This window comes from Mustela nivalis (assembly GCF_964662115.1).
Source record: "Mustela nivalis genome assembly, chromosome: 5".
Lineage (NCBI taxonomy): Eukaryota > Metazoa > Chordata > Mammalia > Carnivora > Mustelidae > Mustela > Mustela nivalis.
In genome coordinates, this window is record NC_139024.1 from 54,732,978 (window position 1) to 54,745,396 (window position 12,419).

Sequence of the window (12,419 nt, forward strand, 5' to 3'; positions counted from 1 at the left end):
CATGGGCTTCTATTGAGGAATGAGTGTTAGTGCTTTGTCTCCTCACAGCTGGCTGTTTAAGGTGGACTGTCTCCCCAAGTCTCTGACCTCACCTTGCTCTGTGTGTTCAGTTCCTGATAACTTGCTTTACATTGACTTCTGATATCTTAACCGAAACTCTCGTAGGTCGAGCTTGCTTCCCAGCCGGCTTCCTGGTCTATGCCCCAGGCTCCAGTTAATCCCACCCCCCTCCCATCATCTTGGAATCTGTCCCACCTCCCACCACACTGAAGTGCTACCAAGGGTCCCTCCACAGGGCTGCCCCAGCACCCAGCCTTTTGTCCACCTTCAGGCTTAACAGAGGCCAGAGTCTCTGATCTCTGTTCTCATTTCCCCTTCAACTAGACTTTGAAGTCATTGCATTTCTGCTCTATCTTACCGATCTATGTGCTCCTGACGTCCAGCCGTGCCCAGCACATTCAGAGCGCTCAGATGCCTCTGATATATCCATCTTCTTACCCATAAAACGAGCTTTTAGGGCTACTGTAAGGATTAAAGCAGTTAAAACATAAAAAGAGAGTTCTGGCCTATTCTAAGCATTCAATAAAATTTAACCATTATCAGGCCCTCGCTACATGTTTGTTGAGTAAAAGACTAAATAAATATGGATATAATGACAAAATCAATATTCAAAGTTGAATGATTCATGTGCCCAGTAAGTTTTGTCTTTTAAATACTCTCTCACTGAACTCACGTCATCAAACCTGGGTGGTGGGTGAGGGGTCACGGGTACCGTATTGTTATACAATGGGCACATGCCCACCACAGGACTGGAACGCCCCCGGAAGTGTGGACCGGATGGAAGGCAGGGGCCAAATCCCCTTTCTCTCAGCCCTGTGCTCTTTCTTAGAATCCAGGCCCATGTGACCAGTTTAACATGTGACACAACGGAGAAAGTGACCCCCATAAGCTAATGTAACCCAGCATTTGTTTCCGGCATCTGCCAGAGCAATTTCAATTAGCTTCCAGAATAGACACGGCCATGTAGCTGATGTGGCAATTTCCATTTAAAGCACTACGGAGCAATTTCATTTCATAAAGCTATCCCTGCAGCTTAGATTCGAGAGGATGACACATTTGCACAGAGGAAAATGACATAATTATGTTCTAAGTTGAGTTGATAAGCCACAAACCAATTGCAAAGGCCAATGAATCAGAAAAGTTGCTTTTCCCAGGCATCTCTGCAGTCCCGTGGGGCCCGGTGGCACGGCGACCAGGACAGAGCACTCAACTTTCCCAAGAGATCCTGCTCTTCCTGAACTCCTATTTCCCACGTGCTCCTCAAGACACCCCATTAATTCTTCTTAATACTCCTTCAAGTTTCCACAAGCCTGTGCAAATCTCCCATCCTGAGGATTGCATCTTTTTGCAACAGGTATAAGATTCACCTAGAGAAGGACTATCAGAAAACAGAGAGATCCACACATAGAAAAGAGCCTCAACCAGGCAGGTCCCAATAGTTCAAATCCACAGGCCAGTCACTTTTATCCCCTAATTTCAACCTGCTCTGTCCAACTGGTATGTATTTCCTAAGACCGAGAACAAGGGGGAAAGGATCTGAACTAAAGATCACTCCCTCTCTTCTTCTTGTGAAATTACCACCTAGCAAGTGAACAGAACTATGTAAAGGTGCTACCAGCTAACAGAAGGATCGCAGTAACCAGAGAATCCCCAGGAGAGGAGGGAGGAGGAGGAAAGCATTAACTGAGCAACTATTATACGCCAGACCTTGGGCTTTCAGGGTCCGATCATTCACTCTTCTCACGGCTACACATAGAAGCAGATGAGACTAGATAGGCTTCTACAGATGAGGGTACTGAGCCCCAGAAAGGTTCTGCAAAAGCCTGAGGCCATCCAGCCTCCTAGTTTGTAGTGTCTGAACTTAACTCCACCTTGTGACCAACTTCCTGGGCGCCCTGCAGCATTTTCTCTTAACAACATAAAAGCCAAGATGAAAGTCCTGACCTCTGGTCCAGAATAGGAAAGTTACCGTAAAGAAACTGTTGATGTCTTTTGGTATATTTCAAACGGTAGTTAACATAATTTACTTACTCAAACAATACTCATGCATGCATTCTGGCTCACAAAAAAATATGAATCGTTTCAGCCAATATTTTCATATCACTCAGTTAAGGAAGGTATGTTTATATGAACACTCACTTCAAGCATATTTCAAAGATCTAAACATTTATTTTGCTAGTAGAGTATGCACAGCAAATTCTTCAGCTATTTCTTGAGGGCTTTTAGAAACAAGTTCGCAGTCATGAATAAAATAGTGGGTACTTTTCCCCTCAAATAAATAAAATCTCAGTTTTTCTTAATTTTACTCATTTTTAATATAAATAAAAATCAATGCTTTTTCCCATCATAGAAAACAGATGCCAAAAAGACACGAAACAAGCGGTACCTGTGATCTATTTTTAAGTTAATACATATTTAAAGGTACACATTTATTAAATCTCATCTTAAAATCAAACCTATAATGTATTCACATGGTGTTAATAGAGCCTAATTTTAAATTTCAACAAGCTTTAAAAAAACAGAAATATAAATTGTAAAACCACGGTTAGTGTCTAGGAGGCTTTGTTTGCCTGTGTTGGTATTTTAAATATACTGTTCTGCATGTATACTTTCTTCTGCTTAGCTTTTTACTTTTTAAAATATATATAGCTTTTATTTATCTATTTGAGAGAGAGCAGGAATTGGGGGAAGGAGCAAAGGGAGAGAGAGGGAGAAATTCCCAAGCAGACTCCCCACTGAGCACGGAGCCTGATTGGGGGGAGGGGCAGGGCTCAATCCCAGGACACTGAGATCAAGACCTGAGTCCAAATCAAGAGTCAGCCGCTTAGCTGACTGAGACACCCAAGCATCCAAGCTTTTTTTTCCCCCAATTGCAGTATGTTTTTTATAACCAGGAGTGTGCACCTTGATGAATCTTGACTTGGGTACACTTCATTTACTCACTCTCCAAACTGGCACAGAGCAAACACACAATTCTAGAAAATTCTCTTGTGCCCCTTCCCACACAAAACTACCTTCTAATCCTAGGTGATCACTTTCCAGCTTCTAAAACCATACATTCTTATTTACTTCCTCTTTGTCTCCCTAGAAACAGGGTTATAAGCATGTCTCCTGCTCCTCCTGTCTGGCTTCTTGAACTCAGCACAATGTTGCTTTAATTCTTCTGCATTGTTGCCTGAATCAATAGTTTCTTATTTGATCTGCATATCGTTTTACAGGCTGTCTTGTTAGTCTCAGACGCCCCCCATTTGCTTGGCCAACCCTCCCATCCCAGTGGAGCTCGGTCAGCGCCATCTTCTCCAACTCCCGTTTCTTGATCTTCCCAGCAGTCCCTCTCCTGTTCATGGTTTCCTTCAAGCATTTCCCAGTCTGCTTCCTTTGGCATGGTGCCCCCATTCCACAGAGCGATTGCCAGGAGAAGGAAAGGAGACAAGATGGGTCGTCACTCAGTGGATGAGTGTAAATGGGTATAGCCCGGAATGGCCGATTGAGAAAAATGTTTATTTGGCAAAGACCTGTTCTCAAGATGTTCTTTCCCTTTTTCCTCTTCTGCCACCTCTTTTCCTCTGCTATCTCCATCCTTCTCCCTCCTCCTCTAGCTCTTCTTCTTCCCGCTTCCTTATTCCTTCCGGCTCCCTCACTGTTTCTCTTAATCTCCTTCTCCTTGCTTTCTGGACCTTGTATGTTCAGTTGTTCTATTCTTATGTAAATTAATCCATGTAAAACACATTTAATGGAGTATCAGGCTACTGAGTTCCCATAAATTTAATTATCCTTCTGCCAAGACAATGGCTAATGGGGTTCTTGAATAGGGAATCAGGAAGAGAAGATCAGTGACTCAAGTGTGTCAGTCCAAGAGGGCTGTTAGGTGTCAGGAATAATTGCTGTTGGGAAACAAGGTAAGTGCCCAAGGGCTTGAACCAGGAGTGATACTGTTCTCCCCACATATGCCTTATAAGAAGGCATATAGGAAAATTGGAGCTCAGTAAGGAATGAAAGCTGTAGATTCACAGAACAGAAACCATTAACTAGACATCCTCTCTGTGCACTTCCTGGCCACTTTAGGGCATGCAGGGAGATGGGGAGCAGATTACAGGGCATAATGAACTTTCAAGAAAAGCTGAGACTTTAAACGCAATGTCTTCGGAAAAGAGGAAAGAGCACTGAGTCCTGTCACTGGCTCGGCCCTATAGCACTTAGCCCATTGTCCAGCCAGCTAAACCAATACTACCCTTGCTTTGTGAGAGTTTGAACTTGGGATAAATGGTGATAGATAAGCAATTGGTGGTGGGAGTAAAAACCAAAAGGTAGACATATGAAAATGGGATCAGAGGTACCTGTTGTGCTGAGGCTATGGGAAGACAGAAGTTCCAGCTGTCTCAGGGCCTGATGGTAAATATCTCTTCCCCAGGTGACGTTTTCAGCTCCATGGGGCTCAACTGTCTGACTCTTCCCAGAGCTCTAGGTGACCCAGGTGAGTTTCCTGCCATAAGTCCTTATAATAAGACTGTACTACTTCAGGTGACTTCTGGGAGTCTAATAAATTAACTGAAGATTTCAACCAGCAGGCAAGCTGAGAACTATCTGGCTCAATTGCAAATCTTCAGAGTTGTCCAAAGCACCCTTCCTATTTTGCATTACAGAAAACCCCATGGGAGGTCACAACAGTTGCCTGGCCCTCACCCTGGTTATTTCTGACCAGCTTCCACTCTAATCCATTCTCTCCCTCTTCTCTCACTTCCCATCCAGGAGAATGTATCCAGCCCCTCCCAGAGCTAGGCTTGCCTTCTTACAAAGAACTCTGGCTTTTATTGACCACCACTTGCTCTTCCTAACTCAGTCCCTCTCCAGTGGGTCACCCATCTCAGACCGTCCTTCTGGCCCCAACCCAAAACCCTGGTCCAACCTGCAACAGTGAGGGAAACGAAGCCAAACCCGCACTGGGACCACTGGTTCAAGAACATTGGTCAATCTTTTAAGACAGAGGCTGACCCTGATTCCCTAAGAGAGTATGTACAGGTCTGATCGAAAGGACTAGCAGGTGATTTGAATTTCATAGCTATTCTGATATTCTTTGACATGTCCAGCAAGTGTCTTACTCATAGTAAACTACTGGTAATGATACAAATTTCAATTCCACGCTTGAATACGATTTTGCAGGAAATATATTACACAACAGATGGTGGCGGGGAGAGAGGCGGCTAGGAATCATATCCCTGGAGGTCTGCTTACACACAACATTGCCCGGCCCGCCAACTGCTCCCAGGAGTGTAGTCACTGCACCAAAGCCAGTCATGTCTTGAATAAAGTCTCTGTTTAAAGGGGGCATTTTTCTCCTCTTTTTACTCCAATGAGGTAACTCAGAATAATAAAAGTTGAGATGGGGCTAAATGCTTCAGGTAAATTATCCATTTCCTTCCTTTCCCTGTGTGTTTATCAGCCAGCCCAAATATTTTTCACATATAAATGGAAATGGAAATCCGGAACACGTGCTATGTAAAATGTGTAACAAGAGGTATGTGCCCAGCATGGAAAGTATCTCATAAGTGAGAAAATTATGTTCACCGTTTACAGAGCACAGCAGACAACATAACGTGGGATCTTCATGCTTTGTTGATGGCTTGTCTCCTAACTGTTTAATGAAAGTGACAAAAGCCACGAGGTGTGTGGACTTGAACTGGACTGTTAGGAAAATCAAGCCCAGGTGCACAAAAGAAAATAAATGTTTTATATGAGGTAAATATTTCCTCTAATCTTCTAAATATATTCTCCTTTTAGCAAACCTGATAGATATGTAAAGTCTTTTAAAGAGTGTATTGATTTTCTAGGGCCGCCATAACAAAGTAACACAAACTGAGTGGCCTGAGATTTATTGTCTCACAGTTAAGGAGGCTAGAAGTCAAGATCGAGGTGTTGACATCATAGGTTCCTTCTGCAAACTGTGAGGGAGGGATCTGTTTCTGGCCTCTCTCCTTGGCTTGTAGATGGCCATCTTCATGTTCATGCAATATTCCCCCGAATGTGTGTCTGTCTCCAAATCTCCCCTTTTTATAAGGATGCCAGTCATATTGGACTGAACCTACCCAAAGGACCCCTCATTCTGTAAACCCCTATTTCCAAATAAGGTCACATTCAGAAGGGTATTGGGACTTCAGCATATGAATTTTAGGGAAACATTGTGAAACTCATAATGAGAGGTTTAAAAATCAATAGCTGTTAAAGATAGCTCTCACCCATTTGATATAGGAAAACAAGCTTTCTTTAAGAAGTAATTGCTATTTTCTTTTTTTAAAGATTTTATTTATTTATTTGACAGCCAGAGATCATAAGTAGGCAGAGAGGCAGGCAGAGAGAGAGAGAGGAGGAAGCAGCTTCCCTGCTGAGCAGAGAGCCTGATGTGGGGCTCAATCCGAGGACCCTGGGATCATGACCTGAGCCCAAGGCAGAGGCTTTAACCCACCGAGCTACCCAGGTGCCCCTGGTTTCTATTTTCAAAACAAATTTCAAAATTCCATTAGAGTTAATAATTCTAAAAACTACCACAATGTCAACATATTCCCCTCATGCCACAAATACACAGTTTTGTATGGAAGACCCACCTTGGACCTCAAGCCTGCCTTCTCTGACCCAAGGCTTTGGTCTTGATTTAATAAATTTAGGGGCACTATTAAATCCTCAACATTTGCCATAACAGAATGAGGATATGGAGTATAGATCAAGAAAAAACAGAAAACAAAAAATATTATTTTACAGCATGTCAGAATCAAAAGGAGCCACTAAAGTCACCTGACTCAACCTTCCATACATTTCTTGAGTCCCCCCAAAGCACCCACACGAAAGACTCATCCAGTTTGTGCCAGGCAGCAGACCCATCCTAGAGGCTGTCCATCCTCATTTAAATAGCTGGGAGGTAGAAAGTTCTTTCTTATATTCAGCAAAGTGGGTCATAATTCCATCTGTGAAACCAAACAGAATCTAATTTCTCTTTCACAGAAAAATACCCATAGTATTTGAGACCTGTGATTCATTCAGACATTCAACAATTATGAGCTGTGTATGCACTATGTGGAAGACACAGCCTCAAGCCTTAGACTTGAGGCTTCTCCATAATAAACATTCTTGTGCCTCAAACATTTCATATGGTAAAAAAATGTTCTTCTCTTTACCATTTTGGTTTCTCTGTTCAAAAGAGAATTTTTTTTTCCCTTTTAAATTATGTTTGCCCAGAACCAGATACAATCTTAATGCTTACTTTTTTTTACTTTGGGGGTTCAACTCATCGTTCTATCTTAGATTATTGCTTGATAAATTTGCAAAATATTGCAATCTAATTACTATAAATTCTCTTGAATTTAAGAAAACATAAAGGGGCACCTGGTTGATTTTAATGAAATTTTAACAGATTTTTAAAAATGAGTTAATATTTTATAAAAATATCCTTCATGTTCACCCTGCTTTCTATAAGTTGTTTTGTTAAGAAAAAATCTGATGAGTCAACAAAACCAAGACAACTGACAGAATGGGAGAAGATATTTGCAAATGATATATCAGATAAAGGGCTAGTATCCAAAATCTATAGAGACCTTACCAAATTCAACAACCAAAGAACAAATAATCCAATCAAGAAATGGGCAGAGGACATGAACAGATGCAAAGAAGGCATCCAAATAGTCAACAGACACATGAAAAAGCTCTCAACATCACTTAGCATCAGGGAGATACAAGTCAAAACCACAGTGAGATGCCACCTCACACCAGTCAGAAAGGCTAAAATTACCAAGTCAAGAAATGACAGGTGATGGTGAGGATGTGGAGAAAAGGAAACCTTCCTACACTGTTGGTGGGAATGCAAGCTGGTGCAGCCACTCTGGAAAACAGTATGGAGGTTCCTCAAAAAGTTGAAAATAGAGCTACCCTATGACCCAGCAATTATAGTAGTGGATATTTACCCTAAAGATACAAATGTAGTGATCCGAAGAGTTATATGCACCCTAATGTTTAGAGCAGCAATGTCCACAATAGCCAAACTATGGCAAGAGCCTAGATTTCCATCAACAGATGAATCGATAAAGAAGAGGTGGTGTGTGTGTGTGTGTGTGTATATATATATATATATATATATATATATATAAAGGAATATTATGCAGCCATCAAAAAATAAAATCTTGCCATTTGCAACAATGTGGATGGAACTAGACAGTATTATGCTGAGTGAAATAAGTCAATCAGACAAAGATAATTATAATATTATCTCACTGATATGAGGAATTTGAGAAGCAAGATAGACGATCATTGGGAAAGAGAGGAAAAAAATGAAACAAGATGAAACCAGAGAGGGAGACAAACCATAAGAGACTCTTTTTTTTTAATTTTTTATTTTTTATAAACATATATTTTTATATGTACAGGTCCCCCTTCTTCCCCATAAGATACTCTTAATCTCAAGAAACAGGAATGGTGTGTCTGGGTGACGGACACTGGGGAGGGCATGTGCTATGGTGAGCGCTGTGAATTGTGTAAGACTGATGAGTCACAGACCCATACACCTGAAAACAAACATTGCATTATATGTTAATTTTAAAAATTTGTTATATGTTATATGTTAATTTAAAAAAATTTTTTTAAAGAAAAAATCTGACAATATTTCTAGTTTAAGTACCTTACATGATTCTTTGGTTTCCAGAGTAGGATTAAAAGCAGAAGATTACTTACAGATTCTTCACCATCCATTCTTACCAATACATTTTATAAAATTAAAAATGGTGCTAAAAACAGCAATAAGAGCAGAACATCGACCTAGTACTGAGAGTGATAGCAAGATAGTGTCAGAGAAATCTTAGATGCAGAAACACAACCAGACCATAGTTTGGCAGTCAAGGCTCTGATTTTATCCCACACTAAGATATAAATCATGGACTACATTTTAGAGCTTCAGAAGGTCTTCCAGCAAAACATGTTAAGTTCTCCACTATTTATTTATTTGTTTGTTTGCTTATTTAAATGACTATTCTACTCTCTATGCTCTAGTCTTCCAATAAGGTATAGGCAGATGTGGACAAAAGTTATTCTAGACCTACATGAGAAGCTATCCTTAAGCCAATTACATACTAGGTGAATTCATTTGGTTAATTTGGCAACCTTGGTTCACAAATTCCATGATGCTGAGGCTTAATTAAGTCAGCATGTCAGAGGATCAAAAGAATTCTTCCAAACAAGCTGAGTAAAGGATCCTTGGCACTTCAAGGCAAGATGAGTCAAAACTAGTTTACTTCTTGAAAACCAGAATTGAAATTGGGTCCCCATCTAATACTGCTGGCACAGACTCCTGTGTTTCCAAACCCGCCAAATCTGCCAACTGTCTCTCCCCTCTTCTTAAAAATAATTTTGTAATTACATAGTACTTAACCTAACAGGGAAACTATCTCCTGGCTCAGATTTACTTGGGGGGGGAGGGCATAATTTCCTCACAATCTCATACCAACTGCTGAACTCTTCAGTTGTCTTTTTTTTTTTTTTTCAAGATTTTATTTATTTATTTGACAGACAGAAACCACAAGCAGGCAGAGAGGCAGGCAGAGAGAGAGAGGGGAAAGGAGGCTCCCCACTAAGCAGAGAGCCCAATGCGGGCCTTGATCCCAGGACCCTGGGATCATGACCTGAGCTGAAGGCAGAGGCTTTAATCCACTGAGCCTCCCAGGTGCCCCATCTTTTTAAACTATATTCACCAGAAACTGCTAGGTCTTTATAGTGTGACGAACTAAAGGCAATATTTAAAATGATCTAAGCACTATCACAAGCCCTAAACTGAGATACAGAGATTGAAACATCATGTAGTTAAAAAAAAAAAAAAAAAAAAACAGTGAGTCCATATTATTTTTTTTTAAATTTTTTTAGTTTATTTATTTGTCAGAGAGGGAGAGAGAGCACAGGCAGGCAGAGAAGCAGGCTCCTTGTCGCAGGACTTGATCCCAGGATGGTGGAATCATGACCCAAGTCGAAGGCAGGTGCCCAACCAACTGAGCCACCCAGGTGTTCCGAGTCCATATTATGTAAAACGCAATTCTGTCAGTCTGGCATAAGTCACTTTGGTGGTTTCATTAAGCACCAAAATTTCTCCAGTTGTCCATCTTCATGTTAGAAACAAAAATTATTCTCTAATATTAAGCGTATACCCCAGATCAAGAACCAAATTTATTAAATTTAAACCTGTGCCTTTTAATCCAGCTACTATGGAAAATTAAGGCCTAATGATATATATATATATATATATCTCCTCATAAGTTACTACCCAGCTTTCCAGTCCTTCATAAACATGGAAAAATCAAAAACTTCACCTCCCAGCAAGGTGGTTTATCATATCAAATGGGTTTGCTCCATTCATAAATATGCTAAGTGTCAATTTACTGGAAATCTTGGTATAACAGCTTAGTACAAAGATATTGGCCAGGGAATTGACAAACCTGTATCCCAGACCTGGTTTTCCACATAACTAGTTTTGTGACACAGCAAGTCACATACTCTTGCTAGGTCCCCAAAGCACTAAAGAGGACAGCAATGGAGGCACCATGTGGGTATGAGAGCCATGCGGGTATGAGAGAGTTTATTTCCCTCAGCTCCATCTACATATTATTGTCAGTTTCTAAATAGAGCAAATCTGAAACATTGACTCCTGCAGGATTTTTTTTTAATTGTAGTAAGAACATTGAATCTGAGTCCTATCCTTTTAACAAAGTTTTAAGTTTACAACACACTATTCTTAACTATAGTTATGATGTTGAACAACAGATCTCTAGAACTTCATTTTGCACGACTGAAATTTTATACCTATGGTTTAGCAGCTACCACTTCCCCCTCTGTCCAGCTCCAGCAACCACTGCTCTAATCTCTGCTTCCATGAGTACAAGACTCTCTTAGATACCACACATGAGTGGAATCATGCAGTGTTTGACCTTCTGGGATCAACCCAGTTCACCTAGCATGATGTCCTCCAGCTTCTTCCATTTTGTCACATACTATAGGATTTACCCCCTTTTTAAGGCTGAATAATATTTCATTGGGTGTATCTACCACATTTTGCCTCTTCGTCCACTGATGGACAGTGAGATTGTTTCCATATCTTGGCTATTGTGAATAATGTGGCAATGAACAAGGGAGTGCAGATCTTTGGGGTCTTGATTTGGATTCCTGTAGGATTTTTAATTTTTTTTAAAGATTTTATTTGAGAGAGAGAGAGAACAGAAGCCTGGGGAGAGGCAGAGGGAGAGAGCAGACTCCCCACTGAATAGGGAGCCTGATGGGGAACTCAATTCCAGGACCTGGAGATCATGACCTGAGCTGCAGGCAGACACTGAACTGACTGAACCACCCAGGCGCCCCTCAATTGCTGTAGCTTTAAAGTCAGGATTGCCTTCGGGGAATTTGTGACTCTAATTAAAAAAGACAAGCTAAAACCAGAAATCAAATGAACAATATCTCCCTGTTTGTCAATACTAACTTATATTAACATCTATATATAGATCTCCATGCACAAAAGAATGTATACGGTGCTAAAAATATCACACTTGCCTGGGTCATGTGTCAGTGGGCCTAAAATTATGCTGACAAGAGACTCTGTTTTATTAATAACCTGCGATTTTTTCCTCCCTAAAACTCAATTTAATTTCTGTTATGATCACCTAGAAATCACTTCAGTTAACATATCTGATGTAATCCCCAGGAAGAAACATAAGATCAGTTTCTTTTTTAAAGAATCTGAATCTTGAACTTAAGCAGTCTTATCTTTCAATTTCATCTTTACCTTTATGTGACTTTAAAATTACAGCACCGTAACTTTTTTCATACTTAGAAAATGTATTTCCATTACATTCATCCTGGTTGATGCTTATCAGCCTCACATAATGTAGCCTTTTTCCAGTAGTTCTGCTCAATCACATGATTTCAGAGCCCACCCCCCCCAACAGCCCCAGCCATGCCAAAATTTCCGTATCCATGGCAAAATATTTCTCTTCTCTTTCTCTGTTTTAAATTATCTAATAACTTACCTTGTTCTGGAACTACTCTTATTCTATTGGATGACAATCTTTTGTGAGTATGCTTGTTTCCACAAGAATCCCTTCAAACATAGTAAAGACATACCTCCTGAATATGACCAATTGACTATCTCCATAATTTTTTTAAAGATATAGGTTAGTATAATTTATTATTTTTTAAAGATTTTATTTATTTATTTGACAGGAATCACAAGTAGACAGAGAGGCAGGCAGAGAGAGAGGGGGAAGCAGAGAGCCCAATGGAGGGCTCAATCCCAGGACCCTGAGACCATGACCCGAGCTGAAGGCAGAGGCTTAACCCACTGAGCC

At 40.6% G+C, this 12,419-nt stretch overlaps 1 protein-coding gene across 4 annotated transcripts in view; it reads right to left on the bottom strand.

Annotated features, from left to right (window-relative positions):
• The window catches only part of LOC309864645 (sterile alpha motif domain-containing protein 5), a 909,922-nt gene that overhangs the window by 812,313 nt on the left and 85,190 nt on the right, over positions 1-12,419 (bottom strand). The window lies entirely within an intron of this gene.